Here is a 23,298-nt window from a genome sequence, read left to right as displayed (position 1 = left end):
CATCATATGGAGCCCTAGTTAGGGAATCCTTGAATTCCTACAAAGATATGATGCCCTGTACCTCTAATAGATCCCTCTCTCCACCATCACTGGTCATTTCCATCAGGAACAAAATATCAGCGTAAGAGGGAAATTAGAAGGACATTCGGAAGTAGTAATAAATGTAGGTGTGACATAAGTAGAAAGAGAAGATGGGACCATGAAAAATGTGCAAGTATATATAAATATAGATAGATACTTATAAAAACCTTTTGGTCCTACACTTTTATTGTTGGGAAGTTTCTTGATAACTGTTTCAATATCTTCATCTGTGATTAGCCTGTTCATGCTTTCTACTCCCCTTTGGATGAGTTTTGGAATATTTCGTGTTTTTAGGAACTTTCCCATTTCTTCCAAGTTCTTGGGCCTTAAAGCCAGCTCCCCCTGCTCTGTTCCATGCTCCATTGCTGACACTATGGTCTATTTATATAATCATTGTTTTGCCTGAAAGATCCCCACCACATTATACCCTCAGGACATTGCTAATTCAGTTAAAACCATCGCAACAGTTGCTAAGGATGCTTCCACCTTCCCAGAATGACTTTTGCCTTTCTCCACCCCCTTTCCTAGCCATTTCCGTTTCCGACTTGCCACTTCCGGTTTTTACCTTATAAAGCCTGCTGCTGTTCCAGTTTCACTCTCTTTCTCTTCCACGTCCCAACCTGGAGAAGGGCTGGCGTGCATAGTGGGAGGCGGCCATTTTGCTAGCTTCATGTGGCCTAAACCCGCTGTAATCACATCCGACTCTGGTGCGTCCACATCAATAAAGAATTGTATTACCACACCATCACAAGTTCCTTGTCTCTCTTTCTGGCGAAGCTAGGCCAACACCAAGTTCTATAGCTTGGTAGCATATAGGCATCCTTAGAAACATCACATGATACTTTGGATTTCAGTGTGGTCTGTTGTAATATCTCCTCTTTCATTTACAATCCTATTTGAGTCTTCTCCCTGATTTTTTTTTAGTGAGTCTGTGCAAGAGTTAGTCAATTTTTTTTTACTTTTCTAAGAACCAGTATTTATCTTCTTTGATTTTTTTGTATGATTTTATTTTGATATTTTTTCATTTCTTTATTGGGGGAATTAATGGTTTACTGCCAACAGTAAAATACAATAGTTTGTACATGCATAACATTTCCACACAACAATACAGTCCTCACTAGGTCCTTCTCTACCATCGTGTTTCAGGACCTGAACCTCCCCATACCCTACCCCAGAGTCTTTTACTTTGGTGCAATACACCAACTCCAGTCCAAGTTCTATTTAGAGTTTTCCCTTTTGATCTTGTTTTTCAACTTCTAGGAGTGAGACTATCCCATATTCATCTTTTTGTTTCTGACTTATCTCACTTAACATGATATCTTCAAGTTCCATCCAAGATGGGGTAAAGAAGATGAATTCACCATGAACCTGAGACTGTGGAGCCTTAAGAATGAGTCTCTTTGCATAACCATTATGCCATCTACCCCTGTTCACATTTCTCATTTTTCCACTTAACAGTTCAATGACCCTCTAGGTCCTCCTCTGCCATCATGTTCCAGGACATTAACCCTCCCTCTCTACCCCAGAATCCTTTATTTTGATGCAATACACCAGACCCAATCCAAGTTCTGCTTTGTGTTTACTGTTAGACTTTTTTTTAATTGGGTTTGTTTCGTTGAAGATGCCTTTAAAATTTAGGTGGAAAAGAGATTAAAATTTAGGTGGAAAAGAGATCTGTCAATATTTTACACTAAGTATTTGGTAGTTTCTGGTCTAACATTTAAGGGATGTTAAAATCCCCTACTATTACTGTGTTGCTGTTAATATATTGCTGTAGCTCTTTCAGTGGATGTTTGATGCATTGAGATCGCCTCTCCCTGGGTTAATAATCGTTAAGTCCTCTTGACTGACTGATCCTCTGAACATTAAGTAATGTCCATCCCTATCTTTCTAAATTTTATTCATTTTAAGGTATATTATGTCAGACTGAGAATAGCTGTTCCTACCATTTTTTGTGGTCCATTGGCTTATATGATAGTTTTCCATCCTTTCAATTTGAGTCTGTGTTTGTCTTGTTGAATTAGGTGGGATTCCTGCAGATATCATATGGTTGGGTTGTGTTTTCTAATCCATTTTCCTACTCTGTGAAGGTGTGAATTTAGGCCATTTAATAGGTGAATTTTGGCCATTGACATTTATTGATATTATTTATTTTCCCCCCTGTTCTAGTTGTTTCAGTCCTCTTGGTTGCTTTATGGTTCCTTCATTTTTCTGCTTCTTCTAAGTACTAAGTCCATTATATCAGATATAAGAATAACTTTTCCAGACTGACTCTGTGTGTGTGTGTTCCATAAGCTTGTATGATAGTTTTCCATCCTTTCACTTTGAGTCTGTGTTTGTCCTATTGAGTTAAGTTGTATTCCTGCAGACAACATATGCTTGTGTTGTGTTTCCTGATTTATCTTCCTATTCTGTGCCTTTTAGTGTGCTAATTTAGACCACTGACATTTATTGATGTTATGGATTTAAGATATTTTAATATCATTATTATAAATTTTTATGAGTGTTCTGATATATGGCATGTTTTGGTGATGTCGTTATTGTTTATAGAAGCTTTTTTAGAACTTCTTGCAGAGCATATTTGGTAATAGGTGATTCCTTCAACAGTTACTTGTCTTAGAAGGTTTTTTGTTTTGTTTTTGTTTGTTTGTTTTGTCCCTCTACCTAGTCTGAAAGAGTACCTAGCAGGATACAGTATTCTTGGGTGAAAGCATTTCTCACTGAGTCCTTGTTACATATCTTCCCATTCTCTTCTGGCTTTTATAGTTTACATGGAGAAATCTGCTGATCTTCTTCTAGCATTTGCCCTTCTTCCGTAGCCAGTCAACAGCGTCAGGTTGAGCCTGATGTAAAGTTTCGAGACCTCCTTTGAATCTGGAGAGGTGGCAGTCATTGACTATGTGGGTCATAGTCTGTCTGTAGCCGCAGGGGCAATTCGGGTCGTCTCTGGCTCCCCAGCGATGGAACATAGCAGTGCACCGGCCATGGCCTGTTCGATAGCGATTGAGGAGGGCCCAATCATAACGTGCTAGGTCAAAGCTGGGTTGACGCTTGCAGGGGTCTGTGATGAGGTGTTTGTTCTTTACCTCAGCTGACTGCCAACTCTGTTTCCAAGAGTCTGGAACAGAGAAGTTCAGTGTAGGCGTAGGAGACCAGATTGGATGACGAGATGTCAAGCGTTGAACAGGGTGGGCGAAGATATCCGTGTATAGTGGCAGGTCCGGTTGAGCGTAGACGTGGGAAATGAACTTAGATGATGCCGCATCCTGACGAATATCTGGCGGGGCGATGTTGCTAAGAACTGGCAGTCATGGAACCGGGGTGGAATGGATGGTTCCAGAAATTATCCTCATGGAGGAATATAATTTGGAATCGACCAAGTGGACATGGGGGCTACGGAATCATACTGGGGCACAGTATTCTGCAGTGGAATAGCATAATGCCAGAGATGATGATCGTAGTGTGGAAGCGCTCGCGCCCCATGAGGAGCTGGCCAGTCTTGCAATGATGTTATTCCTCGCGCCCACCTTTGCTGCAGTTTTTATGAGATGTTTGTGAAATGACAGAGTGCAATCGAGAGTAACGCCAAGATAGATTGGCTGGGCTTCATGCCGGATTCTCGTATCGCCAAGCTGCACATTAAGCTCACGCGAGGCCGAGGCATGGTGTAGATGGAAAACAGATGATACCGTTTTTGCAGTGCTAGGAATTAGTTGCCATTTTTTACAGTAATCAGATATCAGAGACATGTCTTTCATGAGTGTTTCCTCGAGGATGTCGAACTTGGATGCCTGAGTTGCACAGCAAATGTCATCGGCGTAGATGAACTTCCTTGAAGAAGTTTCTGGGAGGTCATTGATATAAATATTAAATAGCGTAGGAGCCAGAACAGAGCCCTGGGGGAGGCCACTTGAGACAATTCTCCATCTGCTAGACTTGTCACCCAGATGCACCCGGAATCTTCTGTTTTGGAGAAGAAACGATATAGTGTTGGCCACCCATGGAGGCAGGCATCTTGAGATCTTGACCAGGAGACCACCGTGCCAGACCATGTCATAGGCTGCTGTGAGATCAACAAAGACAGCACCCGTCTTTAAATTCTTCTGGAATCCATTTTCAATGTAAGTTGGGAGGGCCAGGGCTTGTTCGCAGGTAGATCTTCCTGGGTGGAAACCAGCTTGGGCGGGTGATAGGAATTTCTCTGTAAGAGGAGAAATTTGTGATGGAAGCAGCCTCTCAAGGAGTTTGTAACACACGGAGAGGAGAGAAATTGGTCTATAGCTGGCGGCCAGTGTTGGGTCTTTCTTTGGTTTCAAAACTACTATTATCTTCGCACGACGCCATATTTTGGGCATAGATTCGGATTCCAAGATGTGGGACAGGAATGTAGTGAGCCACTTCTTTGCCATGGGGCCCAAGTTAAGAATGAGTTCTGGGGTGATGTTATCATAGCCAGCAGCCGTTCCCAGTTTAACCCTCTTCAAAGCATCTTCCAGTTCAGACAGTGTAAAGGGAGAGAGTTTTGGAGATGGACAAGATAAACGGAAGTGGGATGACCACTCATGGGAAATTTCTCTTTTCCAGACTGGGTCGATTTTAGCATGTCCAACTTGAGTTAGGTGACTGGCCACTGAGTTTGGAGATACCGGAGGATGGGAGATGGGAGAGGGTTGGCTAACGGCACCCAGACTATGAAGAAGCTTCCAGGTCTTCCTACTTGAGTGGGTGAAGTTCAGACTTTCCGTGAGTTGTTGCCAGCGGGCTTGGCGTGCTGCATCCAGGGCGGCAATGAGATGGTCGGCCACATCTGGGTCGCCCGACTCATCATACTGCTTTAGTAGTTGCTCGCATTCAGCATCAAGACAAGGCGTATAGTTAGCACGTGTCCCACGAGGAATAGCTTGGGAAGCTGCTTTGAAGATGGCTTGGCGGAAGCACCTGTAGGAATCTTCAGAGGGGATAGAGTTAATTGGAATTGCAGGAATAGGTTTGTTGGTAAGATCACTGAACAGACGCCAGTTTGCTTTCTGAAAGTTCCATCTTAATCTGCTGATAATCTTATGGGTTTTCCCTGTGTGTGGCTTTTTTTTTTTTTTGCAGCCTTTAGAATACTTTATATCCTCTTTACCTTTCCATTCTAACTAAGATTTGTCTTGGTGTCTTTAGGTCAATTCTGTTTGAGTCTCTCTGGGCTTCTCAAATCTGTATGTCTTTTCTGTTATTAGAGTGGGGAAAAGTTTCTTGTATACTTCCTCACCTATCCTCTCTTTCTTCCTTATTTGGCAAACCAATAATGCATATTACTTTTTCTGAGGTCATCATTTATTCCTCTGTTGTAGTTCTCAGTGTCTTTAAATCTCTGTTTTTTTTAGTTCTTTTACTTCTTTCTTAGTTTTCTCTAATTCATCCTCCATCTTGATAATTCTGTTTTCTGCCTCAGTTATTCTGCTCTCACTTCCCCTAGTTGTTTTCCTTAAATCAACTATTTTGTTACCATGTTCAGTTACTTTACTAGCTTGTTCATCTTCCTGGGCTCTTAACTCAGCTATTTCAGCTTTTATCTCTCTGGTTACCTTAACTCTTTATTCTGTTTCATTGGTTTAAGTGTCTATTTTTGTTTCAATAGCACACTATTGTAATTACAGTTGCTTTGTAGTATCCTTAGAAGCCAAGAGCACAATACCTGCATTTTTTTCTCTCGGATTTAATTTGACTTCTAATGGACTTTTGTAATTCTGCACAATTTTTTTATTGTCTATTTAATTTCCTCAAAGAATATTATAGGTGTGAATTGCATTAACTCTGTAAATTACTTTTTTGCCCAGTCCATGAACATGGGATATGCTTCTATTTCCTTTTGTCTCTCTTACTCTCTCTTTAAATCCTTTAGTTTTATTTGTAAAGGGTTTTCACCTTCATTAAGTCTATTCCAAGTCTATTATTTTTCTATTATAAGTGAGATTTCTTCCTTCATTTTCCTTCTCTCTGACTCACTGTGTATGGAAGTGACATAGTCATATTTGCTGGTTTTGTATCTTGACACTACTAAATTTATTGATAGTTTCTAGTAGTTTGTGTTTGGAGTTCTTAGGGATTTTTTTGTTGTTATTGACATCATTATCTCATCTGTAAATAGTGATAGCTTGACTTCTTTGCTTCATTTGAATAAATTTCCCCTTTCATTTATAACACAACACATTTAATTTATTTGTATGTTGAACACCCCTCCCTTTTTTTAGTGAGTCTGGCCAACAGGTTTTTGTTTTTTGCTTTTTTTATTAAGTGATTTAATCATGATTAACAAGATTATATGATAATAAGAGTAAAGTTCCACAGACTTCCCGTCACCAGAGTTCCTTATCCCATCCTCTCCATTGGAAGCTTCCCTATACTTTATCCTTCTGGGAGTATAGACCAAAATTCTTGATGGGGTGCAGAAGGTGAAAGGTCTGACTTCTATAATTGCTTCTCCACTGGACATGGACATTGGCATATCGAACCATAGCCCCATTCTATTACTATTTTCCCTAGTGGGGTAGGGCTCTGGAGAGGTGATGTTCCAGGACATAGTGGTTGATGTTGTCTGCCATGGGAAGTCAGGATGGTATCATAGCAACATCTGCAACTTGGTGGCTGAAAGGCAATAAGATATAAAGTAGGACAAATTGTTTAATAAACAGGAACTCAATGGTAGGAATAAGGCAAATGAAACTAGGGATTTTAATGTGAGAAGTTAGGAAGTCAATTTTAGGTATGTTCTATGTGGCCCATGATTTTAGTAATTTTTGCCTAAGCCTGAAAAATAACTGCAGATGGACTAAAAATATTGTGTAAGAAGATGGTGTCAGATCAATGTTCAGTTAATGGTACTTACATATACTTTCCTCATAGTTGGGAGTTGCTTACTACCTTAATCCAACTTTCTAGCCCTCTTCTAAACTCTAAGAGATTTTAAACTTTTGTTTACCTTTTCAAAGAACCAGCTCTCTTGTATATTGCTTTTGTTTTGTTTTCCATGACAGTTATTTCAGCTTTAGTCATTTAAAAATATTTTATTAATTTCCTTATTTATTTATGATAAATACAAAGAGAAATTGAGAGGTAAGAGATGGGAGATTGAGAGAGAGGAACCTGCAACACTTTCCACCACTTGTGAAATTCCCCCCACTAAGTGGGGATTTTTTTTAATTTGAGAGGATAGAAAGAATTTGAGAGGGGAAGAGGTAAATTGAGAAGGAGATAGACAGAGAGACACCTATAGTACTTGATTCACCACTCATAGAGCTGGGGCTCAAAACTGGGTAATTCCCCCCTAATATTTCTCCCCCCTCTGGAGGTAAGGACTAAAAATCTTGGTGGGGTGTAGTAGCTGGGAGTTCTGGCTTCTGTTGTTGCTTCTCTGTTGGACATGGGCATTGGCATGGCCCAGTAGTTCTTAAGGAAGACATCATTGAGTCTATATTTATGGATTTTCTTGGTCTTTCTTTTGGTGGTTGATTAGTTTAATTCCACTCTGCTATAAAAATACATTTGGAATGACTTCAGTGATTCTGATTTAATTGATGCTATCTTTATGGTCTAGTATATGATCTATCCTTGAAAATATTCCATGTGGGATTGAGAAAAATATGTACTTTGCTTTTTTAAGGTGAAGAGTTCTGAAGATGTCTACTAGGCCCAAACTATCTATCACTTCATTTAAGTTTCCTGTTTCCTTCTTTTCTGTCTGGTTGATTTATTGATTTGGGATAGTAGATAGTAAAGTCCTCTGCTGTTATTAGGTTGTTACTGATATATCTCATCAGTTCTAATAATAGTTGTTTTACATATTTTGATGCAGAGATATTGACTATTTTACAATAGTCCTTTTTTGATACCCAATGCAGTATAAAATGTCTGTCCCTACCTTGTATTATGTTGCCTATTATATATTGTGTCATGTATGAGCATAACTGTTCCTCCTCCTCCTCCTTTTTCTTCTCCTTCTCCTCCTACTTCTCCTCCTCCTCCTTCTTCTTTTTCTGTCCATTAACTTGTATTATCATTTTCCAACTTTTCACTTTGAGCCTGTGTTAGTCATACAGAATTAGATGGGACTTCTGTAAATAGTATATGGTGAGGTTCCATTTCCTATTCCAATTTTCCACTCTTGTTACTTTGATGAGTTAATTCAGTCCATTGACATTTGGTGTCTTCCAATTCCATCCATTTTATTGCAAATGGGAGGATTTCCTTTTTTATGGCTGAGCAATATTTCATTGAGAACACACGTCAAGTTTTTTCTATTTATTTATTTATTTATTTACATTTATTTATTTATTTTCCATTTTGTTGCCCTTGTTTTTTATTGTTGTTGTAGCTATTATTATTGTTGTAGTTATTACTGTTGTTGTAGTTATTGTTGTTGTTGCTGATGCCGTCACTGGATAGGACAGAAAGAAATGGAGAGAGGAGGGGAAGACAGAAAGGGGGGAGAGAAAGATAGACACCTACAGACCTGCTTCACAGCCTGTGAAGTGACTCCCCTGAAGGTGGGGAGCCGGGGGTCTCAAACCAGGATCCTTATGCCGGTCCTTGTGCTTCGCGCCACATGCGCTTAACCCACTGCACTACCACCCAACTCCCTCTATTTTTTTTATTTTCAGGGGAGAATGTGAACACAGTCCCCTACTGTCACAAATTATGCAGTTTTCTCATATTTGGGGTCAGCACATCTGGAGTGCAACGGATAAGCCTTGCCCAAGGAAAACCACGTTTGTGATCATGATACCTCCCCTGCCAGGTAAGTATGTTTTATTTCCCTTATTCATTCATTCAGTGACAGAAACTTAAGTTGTTTCCATGGTTTGGTTACTTTAAATAATACTGAAATTAATATGGGGATGCAATTATCTTTTCAAGATAATGGTTTCATGTGAGAGCAGGTGCTTTCAACTTTGATGCCAGTGAATGAGCACAGTGCAAAATACTAAAGAGATGTTCAGTATAAAGACACTCTGATTTTCACTAGCAAATGTTTTTGCTTAGTTTATGTAAAACTCAGGCACAGGAATCTCCCTTAGTGTACATCATCTTTATCCCAAGTTTTTTTTTTTTTTAATGGGGGTGGAGAGCACTAAAATTTGCAGTCAGTAGTAAATACAATAGTTGGTATATGTATAAAATTTCTTAGTTTTCTGTAAAAGTAAAAGATTCTGTGGTGGGTGGGGGAGAGAGTACAGGTCCAGGAAAAGAATGGCAGAGGACCTAGCGGGGGTTGTATTGTTATGTGGAAAATTGAGGAATGTCATGCATGTACAAACTATTGTATTTACTGCCTACTGTAAAACATTAGTCCCCTCATAAAGGAGGAAAAAATGTCAACTGGATCAGGTGCACAGAAGCAGCTGGAAATTCTTTTTAAAAAAAAGAAAATATGAAAACAAGCAGAAAAGAGCTTCTCAACTAAAATCAAGAGAGGCAGATTTCTCTGTACAATACATTAAACCAGAGGAGGAAGAAAAAGAAAAAAGAAGAGAAAAAAGTTTTCTGCATAACACTCTAACCCCCCACCTAGTCTCTTCTCCATCATAATGCTCCAGGACATGAAGCCCCAATCCAGAGTTCTTTACTTTGGTGTAATACACAAAACCTAGGCCCAAGTTCTATTTTGTATTTCCTCACACCTGAGAGTCTGGCCCTTTATCCATGGCACCTCCTCCTGGATGCTCCCTGCTTTGTATTTCCCTTTAATTCTTATTTCTCAATTTCTGTCTATGAGTGAGAACATCTCATATTCATACTTCTCTTTCTGAATTATCTCACTTAACATGATTTCTTCAAGCTCTATCCAAGCTGAGGTAAACAGCATTAATTCATCAATTTTAATAACTGAGTGGTATTCTGTTGTGCATATATACCACAACTTTCTAAGCCACTTGTCTCTTGTTAGACACCTGGATTGCTTTCAGGTTTTGGCTATTACAAATCATCTTACTATGAGTGTGGGTATATACAGATCTTTTTGGATGGTTGTGTTTGGTTCCTTACTATATATCCCCAGGAGAAGTCCATTTCTAGCCTTCTGAGAGTTCCAGGACTGCTCTCTACAGGGGTTGGACCAATTTACATTCCCACCAGCAGTACAGGAGGGTTGTTATGCCTCCACAATATCTCCAGCATTTGTTGTTGCTATCCTTTCTGATGTATGGCATTCTCACAGGAGGGAAGTGGTATTTCATTATCATCTTTGTTTCTCTATCAATGACTTCAAGCATTTTTTAATATGTTTATTAGTTTTTTGGATCTCTTCTTTGGTAAATATTCTGTTCATAACCTCTCCACATTTTGGGGTGGGGTAATTTGTTTTCTTGTTGCTGAGTTTGGTGAGCTCTTTATATATTTTGGTTATTAGCCTCTTGTCTGATGTGTGGCATATAAAAATCTTCTCCCATTCTGTAAAGGCTCTCTTTGTTTTGGTGGTGGTTTCTTTTGCTGACCAGAAGCTTTTCAATTTGATGTAATACTCTCGGTTTATTTTTTTTTCTTCCTTGAAATTGGATTTATATAATTGAAGATGCCTATAAAATTTAGATTGAAAAGAGTTCTGCCAATATCTTTCTCTAAGTATTTGATAGTTTCTGGTGTAACATCCAAGTCCTTGATCCATTTGGAGTTTACTTTTGTGTGTGGAGAAATGCAGTGGTTCAGTTTCATTCTTATGTACATTTCAATCCAATTTTTCCCAATACCATTTGTTGAAAAGGTTCTCATTTCTCCATTTAATCATTTGGGCTACCTTGTCAAAAATTATTGACCAAAAAAATTAGCAAAGGATATCATATAGTTGTTCTCCTTTGAGATATATATATATATATATATATATATATATATATATATATATATATATATATATATGGAGAGAATCATTGTTAGGCTTTAACGTAGGGGATACTATTTAGGAATGATTGGTCTCTGCTATTAGAAAATCAAGTGGTATCTGGGGAGGCAGTTCAATGTATACAGCACAGTGCAAGATCCTAGGTTGAACTGAATACAGCAGAGTGGGACTCTGGTTTCTCTCTCTCTGTTTCTCTCATTTTTTCCTATTTATTTATTTACTTATAAAAAGGAAACATTGACTAAACCATAGGATAAGAGAGGTACAACTCCATGCAATTTCCACCACCAGAACTCCGTATCCCATCCCCTCCCCTGATAGCTTTCTTATTCTTTAACCCTCTGGGAGTATGGACCCAAGGTCATTGTGGGATGCAGAAGGTGGAAGGTCTGGCTTCTGTAGTTGCTTCCCCACCGAACATGGGCATTGACAGATTGATCCATATTCCCAGCCTTTCTCTCTCTTTCCTTAGTAGGGTGGGGCTCTGGGGAAGCAGAGCTCCAGGACACATTGATGAAGTTGTCTGTCCAGGGAAATCTGATTGGCATCATGCTAGCATCTGGAGCCTGGTGGTTGAAAAGAGAGTTAACATACAAGGCCAAACAAATTGTTGATCAATCATAAACTTAAAGGCTGGAATAGTGTAGATGAAGAGTTGGGGGGTACTCCATTTTTTAGATAGCTAGTAGGCATATTTTAGTTAGATTCCAAAGGGCCTGTGGCTATACTAGATTTTTTTTTCCCCTGAGCCTGAAATCTGACATACAGGTGGATCCAAGTTATTGTCTGGGGAGATGATGTCATGGCTAGAAAAGGAACAGAAAGCTGGATTAAGGAAGAGCATAGTTCCCTAATATGGGAAAGGGGTACAAATATTGTTGACTGTAGACCCCATCATTTGTTTTTTTTTAAAGAAGCAACCTGTACAACTTATTTATTCATCAGAGTAAGACAAAAATAAGTCAAGAGGGAAGCAGGACGTAGAGAGATAGAAAGAGAGATATCTGCAGCACTGTTTCACCACCGATGAAAGTTCCTCTCTGGGGGGAGGGGGGGAGGGGACACAGTCTTTTGGTGGTGGGAATGGTGTTTATGTACAAAAAAAAAAAGAAAGAAAGAAAGTTCCTCTCTGCAGGGGGTAGAGTAGGGGCTTAAACCTAAGCTCTTGAGCACTGTAATGTATATACTCAAATGAATGAGCTACTACTTGGTCCCTGTCTCACTCATTTAAAAAGTTAGTTATAGCATGTCAACTGGATAACAGTTAGATAGTGAAAAAGTATTTTAATATTAATTTTGCAACTGACAAAACAGCAGAAGATCACTGAAACTCTTTACCCTCATCTTCTCTGTGGGAGAATGAAGAGCATAATATCTTTATTTACTGGTTTTGTTAAGCTTGATAACAAAGACTAAAGAGAGCTTACTGGCATTTTTCTTTGGGTAAAACATTTAACTCCTCTATTAATTTTACATTATATATATATATATATATTTCTTTGTTTCCAAAATGACCAAAGCCTTTCACATCTCAACTAAGTGTAAATGGTGCTCTGGTTTTTATCCTACCATACCACTTAACAGTTCCAGCACTAAGCCTGCCTCAAATGAAGAAAGTTACAGTGCCTGGAGATCTGAGGAACATAGAGCTACTGTCATCCTGGAACTGGACCAAAATATTTCTTTTCATTATACTGAGGATACACATAAGATGTTTTTAAACTCAAATTTTATTTTATCTCAGAGAGATAAAAATAAAGTGAGTTTCATAATAACATTTCACTATAATGTACAAGGGAGGAGAGTAATGAATTATTTTTCACATAATATAGTACTATTGTGCTCAGACAGTGTATAACAATCATAATATGAACTCTGGTTGACACTTTCTTTGTGGTGAGTTCCAAAGAATGATCTGGGTTTTTTTTTCACTTTTATTTGTGATTAATAGTGTGTTGCAAGATTGTAAAATTATAGTATATAGTTCCACACCACACCCACAACCAAAATTCTGTGTCCCCACCCTTCTACCTCCCAAAGATAACCACCATAGTTCCCACAAAGTCATAGAAACAGTTTGATTGCTTCTACCCTAACACCCTTCCTTTATCCCTTCCTTTCTTCCTTCCTTCCATCCATCCTTTTAAAAATATTTATTTAGTTTCCCTTTCAAGCACCTTGTTTATTATTGTTGTTTTAGTTATTATAGTTGTTGTTACTGATGTCATCATTGTTAGATAGGACAGAGGGAAATGGAGAGAGGAGAGGGAAAGAGAGACACCTGTAGAACTTCTTTACAGCCTGTGAAGCGACTCCCCTGGAGGTGGGGAGCCAGGGGGCTCTTCCTGCCACCGTCCTTTATTTATTTATTTATTCCCATTTGTTGCCCTTGTTGCTTTACTGTTGTAATTATTATTGTTGTCATCGTTGTTGGATAGGATAGAGAGAAATGAAGAGAGGAGGGGAAGACAGAGAGGAGGAGAGAAAGATAGACACCTGCAGACCTACTTCACCGCTTGTGTAGCGACTCCCCTGCAGGTGTGGAGCTGGGGGCTTAAACCGGGATCCTTCCGCCAGTCCTTGTGCTTTGCGCCTCATGCGCTTAAGCCTCTGCACTACCGCCAAACTCCCCTTTTTTTATGTGTATCAGTTCTCTAGATTTCACACATCAATGAAATGACCTGGTCTTTTTCCTTCATTGCTTTACTTAATTTGCAAAGAATAATCATTTCCAGTTCTATCCATTTTTCCCAAAGGGTACAACACTGTCTTTTTTATTGCAGAGTACTATTCCATATATATATCCCTTCTTTAGCCAGTCATCTGTCCATGAGCACTTGGGCTGCATCCACTCTTTGGCTATTGTGAATAATACAGCTATGAGAATCTGAGTATTTAAGTCCCTTCAAATTCATGTTTGCATGTCCTTTGGGTAAGTGCCTAAGAGCTGTATTTCAACTTTTTTTTGAGGATATATATTATTTTTTTAAGTTTTTATTTATAAAATGGAAACACTGAGGAGTCGGGTGGTAGCACAGCGGGCTAAACACACATGGCGCAAAGCACAAGGACCTGCTTAAGGATTTCGGTTCGAGCCCCCTGCTCCCCCACATGCAGAGGAGTCACTTCACAGATGGTGAAGCAGGTCTGTGTCTCTTCCCCCTCCCATCTTCCCCTCCTCTCTCCATCTTATCTAACAACGACAACATCAATAACAACAACAATAACAATAAAAACAAGGGCAACAAAAGAGAAGATAATAAATAAATATTTTTAAAATGTTTTAAAATAGAAACACTAACAAGACCATAGGATAAGAGGGGTACAATTCCACAGAATTCCTGCCACCAGAACTCCATATTCCATTCCCTCCCCTGATAGCTTTCCTATTCTTTAACCCTCTGGGAGCATGGACCCAGGATCATTACGGAGTACAGAAGGTGGGAGGTCTGGCTTCTGTAATTGCTTCCCCAATGAACATGGGCATTGACAGGTTGATCCATACTCCCAGACTGTATCTCTCTTTTCCTAGTGGTGCAGGGGTTTGGGGAGGCGGGGCTCCAGGACACATTGGTGGGATCGTCTTCCCAGGGAAGTCCAGTTGGCATCATGGTAGCATCTGGAACCTAGTGGCTGAAAAAGAGTTAAAATAGAAAGCAGAGAAAACTGTTGACTAAGCATGAACCTAAAGGCAAAAATATTGCGGATGGAGATTTGGAAAAAGCTAGTAGGTCTATTTTAGTTATATTTAGTTATATTCCAGAGGGCCCATGACCCAACTAGTTTTTTCCTGTACCTGACATCTAATGTTTAGGTGACCTAAGCCATTGTCTGGGGGGGATGGTGTCATAGTTGGAAAAAGGACCTGAAAGCTGGATCAGGGAAGAGAGTAGCTTCCAAATATAAGAAAAGTATATAAATATCATTAACTGTAAACCCCATCGTGTTTGGAGTGGCCTGGTAGTGACTAAAGACTCCTCATTAAAGTATGCCAGTCTCTTGCTCTTATTCAGCTTTTGTAGTCCTTACTTTGTCTGACAAGGTTAGCTTTGGAGTGATTGAAGGACATGCAATAAGATGTGGTACAGTGGATAAAGCACTGCACTCTCAAACATGAGGTATCAAGTTCAAACCCCAGCAGCACATGTACCACAGTGATATCTGGTTCTCTCTCTCTCTCTCTCTCTCTCTCTCTCTCGTGTTTCTCATAAATAAGCAAATAATCAAAAGAGGATTTAAAAATTACTTAGAAAATATTACTTGGAAAACAATGAAAATAGACCATCTACCAGACCTTTTTAGGATGCAGCAAAAGCTGCCCTAAGACGGAATGTTATAGTAAATACAGGCCCACATCAACAAAGAGAGAAGATCTCAAGTAAGCTATCTAATATAACAACTGAGCAAACTAGAATGGGAGCAACAAAGAGAGCCAAAAGACATCAGGAGGAAGGAAATTGTTAAAAATGAGGGCAGAAATGAATAAAATGGAAACAGAAAGATGAATCAAAGGTTAATGAAACAAAGAGTTGGTTCATAATGGGACAAGTAAAGTAGATAAATGAATGGGTAGATTCACCAAGAAAACAGAGACAGCTAGGAGAATAACAATCACAAATAAGATAGGTGAAATTACAACCACCAATGGTGAGATACAAGGATGATACAAGAATATTACATGTAAATAAATTGGACAACCTAGATGAAATAGATGCATTCTCAGAATCAGAAAAAAAAATCATACCACCTTTGTACCTTGACCCAAGAAGTATAACTTGAACAGACCAGTCATTAGTGCAGAAATTCAAACAGCAATCTCCCGAAGACTAAAAGCACAGGTCCAAACAACTGTGTTACAAATTCTGTAACACTTTCAAAGAACTAACACCAATTCCAGAAAACTGAAAAAAGAAAACAATCATTTCTAAACACATTCTATGATACTGACATCACTCTGATCCCCTGGTAGAAAAAGACTTTACCAAAAAAGAAAATTATAAATGTATATCCCGGATGAACATTGATGCAGAGACCTTCAAGAAAATTTTGGCTAATCAAATTCAAGAATGTATGAAGACAATCATCAAACAAGACTAAGTGGAATTCTTCCCTGGGAAACAGGAATGGTTCAACATTCACCGAAAAACCAATGTAATCTCAATGTAACCTAGTGTATCAACAAAAACAAAGATTTAAAAAATCAGATAGTCATATCAACTGATGTTAAAAAAGCATTTGACAGAGAGCCAAGTGGTAGCGCAGTGAGCTAAGCGAACATGGCGTGAAGCCAAGGACCAGCATAAAGATCTTATTTCGAGCCCCCAGCTCCTCACCTGCAGGGGGGTAAATTCACAAGCTGTGAAGCAGGTCTGCAGGTATCTTTTTCTCCCCCTCTCTGTCTTCCCCTCCTTTCTCGAGTTTTCTCTGTCCTATAAAACAACAACAATAACAACAAAAGGGGGGGGAATGGCCTCCAGGAGCGGTGGATTCGTGGTGCAGGCACTAAGCCCTAACAATAACCATGGAGACAAAAAGAAAAGAAAAAAAAGAAAAAAGGGGGAAAAAAAGATCAGTCTGAGGAAAGGGAACTGAAGGACTCAGTCCCATTTACAAATAAACATAAAACAATATAAAAACCTGTGAATACAAGTGAGTTCTACATAGCCTTTCAAGAAAAACTCCTACCAATACTCCTGAAGCTCTTCCAAAATATTGAAGACATGGGAACTCTCCCTAACACCATTTATGGAGCCAATATCACACTAATACCGAAAGCAGAGACATAACAACAACAAAGAAGACTTCAAGCCAATATCCTTGAGGAACATAAATTCTAAGATATTCAGCAAAATACAACAACATTGAGAAGATTGTGCACCCTCATCAAGTAGGTTTTATCCCAAGGATACAAGGCTGGTTCAATACACATAAATCAATAAGGGCTGGGCAGTGGCATACTTGCTTGAGTGCATATGTTACATAAATCAGTAAATGTATACACCACATCAATAAATATTAAACCAAAATCAAATGATTATTTTAATAAATGCAGAGAAAGCCTTTGACAAATTTCAACATTCTTTCATGATCAAAACATTTTTAAAATGGAGATATATGTGAAATTCCTCAAACTAGTTAAATCAACATACAGCAAACATACAGCCAATATCATACTCAATGGTGAGAAATTGAAAAACTTCCTGCTTCAGTCAAGTACAAGGCAGGACTACCCAATATCACCACTAGGATTCAACACTGCCTTGGTAGTCCTAGGCATAGCAATCAGACAAGAGAGAGCACTCAAAGGGATACAGACTGGAAGGGCAGAAGTTAAACTATTCTTATTTGCAGATGATATGACTGTATATATACAAAACCCTAAAGAGTCCAGAAGAAAAATCCTGGATATTATTGAGCAATATAATAAAGTGTCAGTCTACACAAGTCAACATACAAAAATCAATGGCATTCCTCTATGCAAACACTAGATTAGAAGAAAATATCCAGAAATCAATCCCTTTCACTATAGCAGCAAAATCAATCAATTTGGGAATAAAGTTAATAAAAGAAGTGAAGGACTTATACAGTGAAAATCAATCTTCAAGGAAATAGAAGGAGATTTGGGGAGCGGGGCAGGAGGTAATACCCTGGGTTAAGGGCACATAGTACGAAGCTCAAGGACTGGTGCAAGGACCCCAGTTCGAGCCAGTGTTTCCCCACCTGCAGTGGGATCACTTTGCAAGCAGTGAAGCAGGTCTGTAGGTGTCCATCTTTCTCTCTCCCTCACTGTCTTCCCCTTCTCTCTCAATTTCTCTCTGTCCTATTTAACAATAACAATAGCAGCAACTATGGGAAAAGATGGCCTCCAAGAGCAGTGAATTAGTAGTGCAGGCTTCAAGGCCCAGTGGTAACCCCAGAGGCAGAGAGAGAGGCAGGGGAGGGAGAGGGTCTAGAGGGAGAGGTAGAAGGAGAGGGAAAGGGAGAGAAAGATTTGGAAACTACTCTCTGCCCTGATCCAGCTTTCTAGTACTGTTCCCAACTCTGAAATCATCTTCTAGACAATGCTTTTAGCCCACCTACACGTTAGCTATAAGACTTAGGTAAAAAATTAGTAAAGTCCTGAGCCCATTGGAATATACTTAAAATAGACTTCCTAGCTTCTTCCAACTTGAAGACCTCAAATCCCATCTGCTATACTATTACATTTAGGTTTCTGATTATTAAACAATTTGTTCTGCCTTATATCTTAATGCTTTCCAGCCATTAAGTTGCAGAAACTACAGTGGCGCCAACCTGACTTCCCTGGGCAGACAATCTCACCAATGTGTTCTGGAACCCCACCGCACCAGACCCCTGCCCGACTAGAGAAAGAAAGAAACAGGGTGGGGGTATGGATCATACCATCAATAGTCACGTCCAGCTGAGAAGCAATTACAGAAGCCAGACCTCCCAAGTTCAGTCCTCTGAATCACAAGTCTGCGCTGAGCAGTGCTCTGGTTAAAAATAAATGAATAAAACCAAAGAATTGAAAGACTTGTATACTGAAAACTATGAGTCACTATTCAAGGAAATAGAAAATGATACCAAGAAATGGAAAGACATCGCATGATCATGGATTGGAAGAATAAATATCAACAAAATGAATATTCTCCCAAGCCATATACAAATTTAACGCAATACCTATCAAAGTTCCACCAAGCTTATTTAAGAGAATAGAACAAAAACTACAATTATTTATATGGAACCAGAAAACACCTAGAAATGCCAAAACAATCTTGAGGAAAATAAACAGAAATGGAGGCATCACACTCCCAGATCTCAAACTTTATTATAAGGCCATCGTCATCAAAACAGCCTGGTACTGGAACAAAAATAGGTACATAGACCAGTGGAACGGAATTGAAAGCCCAGAACTAAACCCCACATCTATGGACATCTAATCTTTGATAAGGGAGCCCAAAGTATTAAATGGAGGAAGGAAGCTCTCTTCAATAAATAATGCTGGGAAAATTGGGTTGAAACACGCAGAAAAATGAAACTGAACCACTTTATATCACCGGAAACAAAAATCAACTCCAAATGGATCAAGAACATGGATGTTTGCCGTGCAGATGTCTCCCCAAGGCCCTGCCACCGTACACAGAGAAATATGGTATTTTCAAGGCTTTCCCCAACCAATAATGTCCGGACACATCACTCTGGGGTGTTGACCAAAAAAGTCCGCCTACACTCCCTCCCTCCCCGTGCACGCTCTCTTGCCCAGTGGGGAGGTAGCAGGAAGCAGCCATTTTTTTGGCTGGCTCCACGTGGCCTGAACCACCCGTCTGACCCAACAATAAAGATTTGTGTTCTCTCTGCACTTGGATTCTCTCTCCATCGCACCCTACTGCTGCGCGAATCAACAGATGTTAGACCAGAAACTAACAAGTACTTAGAGGAAAACATTGGTGGAACACTTTCCCAACTAAACCTCAAGGACATCTTTGATGATACAAACCCAATTGCAAGGAAGACTAAAACAGAACAAAAACAATGGGACTACATCAAATTGAAAAGCTTCTGCATAGCCAAAGAAACTATTACACAAACAAAGAGACCCCTCACAGAATGGGAGAAGATCTTCACATCCCATCCATCAGACAAGAGAATAATAACCAAAATATACAAAGAGCTCAGCAAACTTAGCAACAAAAAAGCAAATGACCCCATCCAAAAATGGGCAGAGGATAACAACAGAACATTATCTACAGAGGAGATCCAAAATGCTAACAAACATGAAAAATTGCTCCAGGTCGCTGATTGTCAGAGAAATGCAAATAAAGACAACATTGAGATACCAGCTCACCCCTTTGAGGACGGCATACATCAAAAAGGACAGCAGCAACAAATGCTGGAGAGGCTGTGGGGACAGAGGAACCCTTCTGCAGTGCTGGTGGGAATATAAATTGGTCCAGCTTCTGTGGAGAGCAGTCTAGAGAACTCTCACAAGGCTAGACATGAACCTTCCATATGACCCTTTCATATTCCTCTCCTAGGGATATACCCCAAGGACTCCATAACACCCAACCAAAAAGAAATATGTACACCTATGTTCCTAGAAGCACAATTCGTAATAGCTAAAATCTGGAAGCAACCCAGATGGCCAACAACAGATGAATGGCTGAGAAAGTTGTGGTATATATACACAATGGAATACTATACAGCTATTAAGAACAATAAACCCACCTTCTCTGACTCATCTTGCATGGAGCTAGAAGGAATTATGTTAAGTGAGCTAAGTCAGAAAGAGAAAGACTAGTATGTGATGATCTCACTCATCAACAGAAGTTGAGAAAGAAGAACAGAAAGGGAAACTAAAAGCAGAATTTGACTAAATTTGGAGTAGGGCAACAAACTAAAAACCCTGGGTTGAGGGTGTGGGTGGATGTTCAGCTTCACAGGGTGGGAGGGGGAGGGGGAGTGAGATAGGACATAGTCTTTTGGTGGTGGGCATGGTATTTATGTACAAGCCTATTAATTTTTAGTCATAGAAATCACTATTTAATAGGAGAGGAGAAAATTGATTGAATGCCTCAAATTCTTAAAGTGCAGACTGAGCCTTTTTAATGCATAGGATAAGTCTTTGATTTGCTGACTGTCTTAAAAGCTTAGCCCAGGGAGAACAGAAGCAACCGGTGGCACAGCTATATACAAATAATGTCCAAGGACATAAATTATGGTGATGTTGTATATGATACAGCAAATCCTAACAAAGGGATTTTTCAAAATTAACCCAGTTGCCAAATAATGTGATTATAGCAATAAATATCTATTGTCTTCTTAAACCCTAAGACAGCAGGAACCTCCCACTCCCTCTATAGAGCCTATATTTCCTCCAGTCCTGGTACCTCTAGGGTGGGGCTCACTTTCCTACATGCTTCTCTCAATTCATACCAAATGATATTGCACCCACCTATCCCAACCTAATCAACGCAACGAGTACCACCTCAGCATGCTTCACTTCAGACTGTGTCCAGAGACATCAAGCATGGAATGTCAACTCTTCACCCTCATTACTCAGTTGAAACCTTTCCTTTCACAGTGTTCTCTAATTCCATTCCAGGAGATTCACTTCCCAAAAAAGTCCCAAAACCTAGATATAGACCAGGTCCTGTGAGATAGAGCATATGTTCCCATGTATCCATAAATTAGTGCAAAATATATACCTGAAAGAAAAATTATACAATAGTCTGTAGTGAGTAAGTATGAAGTTCATAATGAAATAGTGTCTACTTAGATACCCTCCTCACCTACTTCCTATTACAGTTCTCTCACTCACTCCAAAGCTAACCTTATCAAAGCAAGGACTGCAAAAGCTGAATAAGGGCAAGAGGCTGGCATACTTTAATGATGACTCTTAGCCACTATCAGGCCATTTCATCAGCTGGGGCCCTATTCGGGGAGTCCTGAGATTCCCAAACAGACATGATGGGCCTAGACCTCAAATAAATCCTTCTCTCCATTGTTACCGGTCATCTACAGCAGGAACAACACAATAGACCCCTTTGTGGGCCCCATAGGACCTTGCCCTCAACTTGGATCAACAACGGTAGAGAATGTTCAGTCCTCTGAAGGGAGTCTGGGCAACATGCTTTATGCTACACCTGAGGAAAATGAGTTGATATTGGGGCAGCATGGAATGTTCCTACTCCTGACCACATAATGTGAGCTCAGATCTACAGGGATGCAGAGGTCACATAGGCTCCTAAGCTGAATATGGACCCCAGATCAGATCAAATTGATGGGGTTTACAGTCAACAATATTTATACACCTTTCTCATATTAGGGAGCTACTTTCTTCCCTGATCCAGCTTTCTGGTCCTTTTTCCAGCTGTGACATCATCTCCCCAGACAATAACTAGGATCCACCTGCATATCAGATTTCAGGGTAAAAAAGAAAATTAGTACTGCCACAGGCCCTTTGGAATATAACTAAAATATGCCTAATAGCTCTCTACAAAATGGAGTACCCCCCAAATCTTCATCTGCACTATTCCAGCATTTTGGTCCATGATTGTTCAACAATTTGTTTGGCTTTGTATGTTAACTCTCTTTTCAACCACCAGGTTCTAGATGCTAGCATGATGCCAATCAGACTCCCCTGAACAGACAACGTCACCAATGTGTCCTGGAGCTCCACTTCCCCAGAGTCCTTCCCCACTAGAGAAAGAGAGAGACAGGCTGGGAGTATGGATCGAACTGTCAATGCCCATGTTCAGCATGGAGGCAATTGCAGAAGCCAGACCTTCCACCTTCTGCATCCCACAATGACCTTGGGTCCATACTCCCAGAGAGTTAAAGAATAAGAAAGCTATCAGGGGAGGGGATAGGATACAGAGTTCTGGTGGTGGGAACTGTGTGGAGTTCTACCCCTCTTATCCTATGGTTTAGTCAATGTTTCCTGTTTATAAATAAAAAAATTAAAAGTAAAAAAATAAATAAAGATGATAAAATATTCTTCCAAAAATAAATAAATAAATAAATAAATAAATAAATAAATGTGCTGATGCTTTGATTTGACTGGTTTACTGTCGTCCTAGACACATCCAAAGACATCTTCATCATCTGCTCATCCACTGTGCCTTTTTATTTTTTTTAACCAGAGCACTGATCAGCTCTGGTTTACGGTGGTGCACAGGATTGAACCTGGGACTTCGAAGCCTCAGGCATGAAAGTCTCTCTGCATAATCATCATGCTATGTACCCCCACCTTCAGCTGCTCCTTTAACCACTTTAATGTCTGTGTTATAAAGTTGGAAATGGAAAGAGACTCTGGGGATCTGAAATTAGGGTTACTTGAGGTGCTCTTTCTAGTAACTTTTGGTCCCACAAAGTGTGATTTCCCCCACCTCTGTCTTTTTCCTTTTTCATTCTCTATTTTTCTCTCTCATTAAGTACTGCTATCTGTAGTGAGGCAGTTACTTACAATGAGTAGGGCAGGACTTAGCGCCATATGGGAAGAGCCATGAACTGATGTCAGGTCAGAGAGATGAGAATATCTGAAACTCCTGTGACCCACCAAACCTAAACAGCGAAGACCTAAGCCCAGTGTTAGGTTGTGGCAACAAAGGGATGAGCCCAATGTGATCATGGCAATGTTTCACAATGCGGAAGCCCTAGGAAGGTCTCTCTAGGTTTTTAAAGCCTGTTAGATTATGGCTCCATGGCCTCAAATTGGTGCATAAGCATTAAGGGGAAGGCCTTTAAGTGAGTCTTGTTGAGCAAGTGATAGTCATAACGAGTAAATTGTTTTGTTGATTAAGGTTCTTCTTTTCCAGGAACAGAAAACTCCCAGGGTT

At 39.7% G+C, this 23,298-nt stretch overlaps 1 protein-coding gene and 1 pseudogene across 1 annotated transcript in view; both read right to left on the bottom strand.

Annotated features, from left to right (window-relative positions):
• Positions 1-23,298, bottom strand: part of ZDHHC15 (zinc finger DHHC-type palmitoyltransferase 15) — a 394,441-nt gene that overhangs the window by 55,151 nt on the left and 315,992 nt on the right. The gene's annotated exons all lie outside the window — the stretch shown is intronic.
• On the bottom strand, positions 8,724-8,871 carry LOC132536099 (U1 spliceosomal RNA; annotated as a pseudogene).

The sequence above is a fragment of the Erinaceus europaeus genome, chromosome X (genome assembly GCF_950295315.1).
Source record: "Erinaceus europaeus chromosome X, mEriEur2.1, whole genome shotgun sequence".
NCBI lineage: Eukaryota > Metazoa > Chordata > Mammalia > Eulipotyphla > Erinaceidae > Erinaceus > Erinaceus europaeus.
Note: the sequence above shows the minus strand (reverse complement) of the source record. Positions and strands in the feature narration are given on the sequence as shown.